This window comes from Eublepharis macularius, chromosome 2 (assembly GCF_028583425.1).
Source record: "Eublepharis macularius isolate TG4126 chromosome 2, MPM_Emac_v1.0, whole genome shotgun sequence".
In the NCBI taxonomy this organism is placed as follows: Eukaryota; Metazoa; Chordata; class Lepidosauria; order Squamata; family Eublepharidae; genus Eublepharis; species Eublepharis macularius.
Window position 1 is genome coordinate 123,800,886 of NC_072791.1, and position 5,712 is coordinate 123,806,597.

General features: G+C 50.4%; 1 pseudogene; it reads right to left on the reverse strand.

The window, feature by feature from the left end:
• Nucleotides 1-577: 577 nt before the first annotated feature.
• Nucleotides 578-647, reverse strand: LOC129325354 (U6 spliceosomal RNA; annotated as a pseudogene).
• Nucleotides 648-5,712: the final 5,065 nt, after the last annotated feature.

Consider the following 5,712-nt stretch of genomic DNA (forward strand, 5'->3'; position numbering starts at 1 on the left):
AAATTCTGCACGATAGACTTTGAGCATGATGAAATGAAATGTCAATGTGAAACAAAAGCCTTAATGTGGAATCAGGGAGTGGTGGATTCGTATGACTCCACTGCAGCACGACTGCTCAGAAAGTCCGATCAAAATCGATCATGCGGAATCCCCCACAGTACACTTCTTGGCCGACCTCTGGAGTGGCTGCTATCATGGCTACCCTGCCATCACCGCCCACTAGTGGCAACTAGAGGACCTGTGCCACTGCAGGCCAAGAACTGGCACCCTGGAAAAGGTGCCCTGCTTGACACTGGGCTACAGGGCAGTTCTTCTCCAGGCCCGGGGGATGGATGAGGTCCATATTGGGAAGAACATTGCCACCACTGTAAAGGCAGCACAGAGCATGTGGACGGCCGGGGGGGGGGAAGGGTTTGTCCATGGCTTCATGGTGACGGACGTGGGAAGTGGCATGTTGGCAGCCCTGAAAGAGGCATCCCTTCCGGGCCTGGTGTGCATGGTGCACAAGCTGCACCTGGCGATGAGGGATGTGCCCGGGCTGGGGAGCAAGCCAAGGGAGAGCTGGGACGAGGGAACATTGTGCAGGGGCCATGCTAATCTTCTCTGTATTGTTCCAATTTTAGTATATGTGCTGCCGAAGTGAGCACTGGACGAGGGAACATTGTGGATGTGCAATCTGCTGGACAGCTGCCGCCGCATCGCTTCCCACTTTTCCCACAGCATCAACTCTTCCTGCGAGCTGTTCCAGAGGCAGGCAGAGGGGGGACCCCGAGCACCAACTCTTTCAGGAGCTGCCGACCCGCTGGAACTCCATCTACGATATGAAATGTCATCTGGTGGAGCAGAAGGGCTTGTTGCAAGACATCTTGTCATCTACAAACATTCTGAGGAGGGGAGAGGAACTGCGCCTTAGCTCCATGGAATGGAGAGTCCTTGCCCAGATGTCCCAGATGCTGAAACCCTTTAAGGAGGACACCGAGCTCTTGTGCTCATATGAGGCCAGCTTGGGTCAGGTCATCCCCCTGATCCATGGGTTTGACCAGTTCCTGGCCAAGGAGCTTCAGCATGAGAAAGAGCTGCTCCCCCTGGTCAGGGACTGTGTGAGGAGGATGCAGGCATGTGTGGCCGATCGCTTGCATCCTCTACTCCGTGAGGTTCTGTACCAACTGGCCTCCCTCTGTGACCCCCTGATCAAGGGCAGCATCACCATGCGGGTGGGTCAGATGCAGCACTGGAAAAAGGAGCTCTGTACAGCAGTGCTGTATTTCCAGAAAGAGAAGGCAAGACGGAGAGAACCGGGCAGGGGTGAGGGGTAGGTGGAGGAGGAGGAGGAGGAGGAGGAGGGGGTGGAGGTGAGAAAAGAGCCACACCAGGAGAGATCCACCCAAATGGCCCCACTTGATCTCTGGGCCTCATTGATGTGCTGTGTGGTTGGCCGCAGCACAGTGGCCGCGTCTCTCACAGTGGAGGACTTGGCAGTGGCTATGGTGTGAGAGTACCTCACGGAGCCCCCTGAGCCCCCTTGGAGTATTGGGTGAGTAAATCTGCTGTATGGCCGAATCTGTCTATTGTGGCAACCAACATCCTGTCCTGCCTTCCCACCAGTGTGCAGAGCGAGCAGGTGTTCTCCTGCCTGGGAGACCTCCTCCGTCCCCATCATGCATGTCTGCACCCAGACCTGGTGGACATGTTGACCTTCATGGAGGTCAACCTCAACCTACTTGGGTATCCCTCTATGGACCTGGACCTACCTGGGCTCTGAGCCACCCCAAGTCTACTGTGGTTCTACGCCAAGGCCCACTGCAGGAGGCTCTAGCCCCTCTCAGTTCTTGGGGCTGCTTCCACGGCTGGTAACCCTTTGTCCTCCTTTCCCAGACAAGTTCCCATTCCCTCTTTCAACCTCTCCCTCTCTTGATGGCACCAATACAACCCTTCCCCACAACTTGTCCTGCTCATCGCATCCTCTCCCTGAGAAGTTCCTGGACAGTCCCTCTTTCAACCTCCCCCTCTCTGGATGGCACCAATACGACTATTCCCCGTGATTTGTCCTGCCCATTGCGTCCTCTGCCTGACAAGTTCCTGGACGGTCCCTCTTTCATCCTCCCTCTCTGTGGATGGAACTGTGGGAAGTAGATTTAATGAAGGAGATTTTATGTACCTCTATGTATATTTTACTGTTGTTATGCACTTTTATTATTCTCAGGAGCTAATGTAGTATTTGTAAAGCAACTTGCAAGAAAATGAGACTTGAAACAAAAGACTAAAGTAGAATGTATGTTATACATGTGAATCACTGTGAGAAGTGAGATCAGACACTGTGAAGCTTGCTACCAGGTAGATTGCACTTGGCAGATACCTGCTTATGACTTGATACAGAAACTTCTTTGTAAAACTGCTTTATGGTAAATGTAGCAACCAAGAAGAGAGACAGAAAAGGGGTTGCTGAGAGAGGGAAGTTTGCTGCAAGTTAATTAGATGAAAAGAACCTTTCAAGGCTGGGAGGAAACCACAAAGCAGAGGAATGGGTGCTGAATGTAACTTTAAGCACATTCCTAGGGAAGGGAGAGTGTTCCCTTCCCACAGAACCCAGAGAAATATTCTCTGCCTGAAACCCACAAGGTTGCCAAAAGTGACATCAGGGTCCCTTTGCTAAATGTTACATGGACCAGAGGAATGGGCAAGAATGAAAAGCCTATGAAAGAGATGTGTGGGAAAGGGAGATGTTCCTTCTAGAGATAGAACAAGGGCAGATGCGATAAGCAATGGCAATCGATTAATATTGTAATTGTGCTGTTGACATAAGTTGTTTCTTCCAATAATAATACCCCTGGACACTTGTATCATGAGAGGTGGTCGCCCACTTGAGCCAATGAGGGCCACTGTATTTTCTGAGCCAATAGAATAACAAATATTATAATTAACCAAAAGGTATTAATTGCTTTGTACTGCTATTGTAGCTTTGATGAGCGTTGGACACAAGGAGACCTTTTGCTCTCTGTGTAACCATCGTTCCTCCATCGTTTAATAAACAGTTATAGATTGCTTCATCTGCAGGACTCTGCATCTGTCTCTTATCATGATTGGCTGAGGGACATTCGAACCACAAGTTGTGGAACTGAACCAATACGACCCTTCCCAATGACCTCTCCTGTCCTGCCCATCCTGTCCTGTCCGCGAAGGCAGAAAGGTGGGTCATGTCAGCTGGCGCCATCTTTGGGCATGAGGGACTACCATGGCACTGCCACCGGCTTTGGGCCTTCCCAGACCCGCTCCACAATGCAGCTGTAACAACCCTTTGTCCTCCTCTCCCTGAAAAGCTCCTGGATGTTCCCTCTTTCAACCTCTCCCCCTCTGGATGGAACCAATACAACCCTTCCCAATGACCTGTCCTGCCCATCCTGTCCTTTCCATGAAGGCAGGAAGGTGAGTGATGCTGGTAAAAGCCTTCACTAAGACACAGGAGGGGCAGACAAGCTTCTCCCGGAGCAGTCTGCGTAATCCTTCACGGTGGATGTTGGGGTCTTCCTTCTGGGTCCTTCTCCACAATGCGGCTTTTAACCCTTGGTCCTCCTCGCCCTGTCAAGCTCCCGGTCCCTCTTTGGACCTCTCCCTCTCTGGAACCGCTCAGACCCCTCCCAACAGCCTCTCCTGTCCATCCTGTCCTTTCTGTGAAGGCAGGAAGGTGGGTGATGTCAGCTGCGGTGGCTTCCGGGTGCAAGGAACAGCTCAGCTGCTGTTGCACATGCAATTGTGCGGTACTGTGGCCCCTGTCAATGGCACCAGCTGTCCCCTCTGGGCAGGGGAGAATGGGTCCAGCTGCAAACAGTCACGTCCTTTCCATGAAGGCAGGAAGGTGGGTGATGTTCGCTGCTGTTACTGACAAGATCAATGGGTTTCTTGGCTCATGGCTTGCAATTGTTGGGGTCTTCCCAGTCCTGCGGTGCAATGCGGCCAGGAAGTCTTTGTCCTTGTCTCCCTGACAAGTTCCCTAACAGTCCCTCTTTCAACATCTCCCTCTCTGGAACCTCTCAGACCCCTCCCAACAACCTCTCCTGTCCTGTCCGTCCCATCCTTTCTGCGAAGGCAGGTCCTGGTCCTGCTCCTCAATGTGGCTGTGACAAACAACCCTTTGTCCTCCTCTCCCTGATAAGGTCCTGGATGTTCCCTCTTTCAACCTCTCCCCCTCTGGATGGAACCAGTATGACCCCTCCCAATGACCTCTCCTGTCTTGCCCATCCCGCCCTTTCTGTGAAAGCAGGAAGGTGAGTGATGTCAGCTGCCGCCACTTTTGGCCACGAGGGACAGCTCTGCTGCTGTTGCGTAGGTAGTTGTATGGTACCGCACGGTGCCCCCTGTCCATGGCGCCTTCTGTCCATGCTGAGCAGGGGGAAATGAGTCCCACACTGTGACTCATGTCCTTTCCGTGAAGGCAGGAAGGTATGTCATGTCATCTGCCGCCACTGCCCCATGACTCACTGGGTTTCTTGGTTCATGGTTCACCAATGAAGGGGTCTTCCCAGTTCTGCTCCATGATGCAACCATAACCCTTTGAGCCCGTCTCCCTGACAAGTTCCCTGATGGTCCCTCTTTCAACCTCTCCCTCTCCAGAACCACTCAGATGCCTCCCAACCTCTCCTGTCTTGCCCATCCCATCCTTTCTGCAAAGGCAGGAAGGTGGGTCATGTCAGCTGCCTCCGCTGCCCCGTGACTCAGTGGGTTTCTCGGCTCATGGCTTGCCACTGAAGGTGTCTTCCCGGTCCTGTCCCTCGATGCGGCCGGTGGTTACCCTTTGTCCCCCTCTCCCTGCCAAGGTCCTGGTCCCTCTTTCTTTTTTTTTTGTAAATTATTTTTATTAGGTTTTTAAAATGGGAAAGGGAATTACAAAAAACATTTCAGTAACAGATTCGTGTGCAAGAGCTTCATTGTGCAGTCCATATTTCAAAATTTTTCAATATAACCTTCAATCCAACCTTCAAAGAAAGGTTGGATTGAGAGGAAAGAGAAAGAGAGAGAAAGAGACAGGATCTATAGACTCCTCCATCTGTGCAAAGTTGTCTTCTTATAATAGACACTTGGATATGCTGCAGATGTGGATATATGTAGTTATACTCCTTGTGTTTTCTATTAGGTTGTGTCAGTAATGTTACATTTGTTGCTGCATCCTTCTGATGTAAATCTATTCATTAGTCTATGCATTAAGATTGTCTATATCCAAAAAAACAGATATTGTTGAATAAGAATATTTCTGAAATCCCCCCCCCCAATTCTGGAGTTCTGAATCACCCAGTCTTTTTTCTGAAGCAGAGCTGATACATCAGAATTGTCCATTGTTCCACTTCTTAGTTTAGCATTATGTGCAGAGGGTGTTGGCTTGTCAAAGCATTCACTTTCTTTAGTTCCTTCATGTTTTCTTACCTTATCCATGTTAGTAACACACAGACACACACACTGATAAAATACTGTATTTAAGAAATCTCAATGTGATTGTATAGTTGTATCAAGATTTGTTTTATGTAGCATTTTATTAATATTTGGGAGCACATATACCCTAAGACATAAAAGGCAAACGGTGTTGCCGATGACTCACTTTTTATCCCTGCTCATGTGCAGTACATGGGGATAAGAATAGCTCCCTCAGCAACATGGTTTACTTTCCCGCTGCCTCCTTGGGCCTCGGGAGGTCCAGGAAGGCTCAGTGTGGCTGTGGAAGGC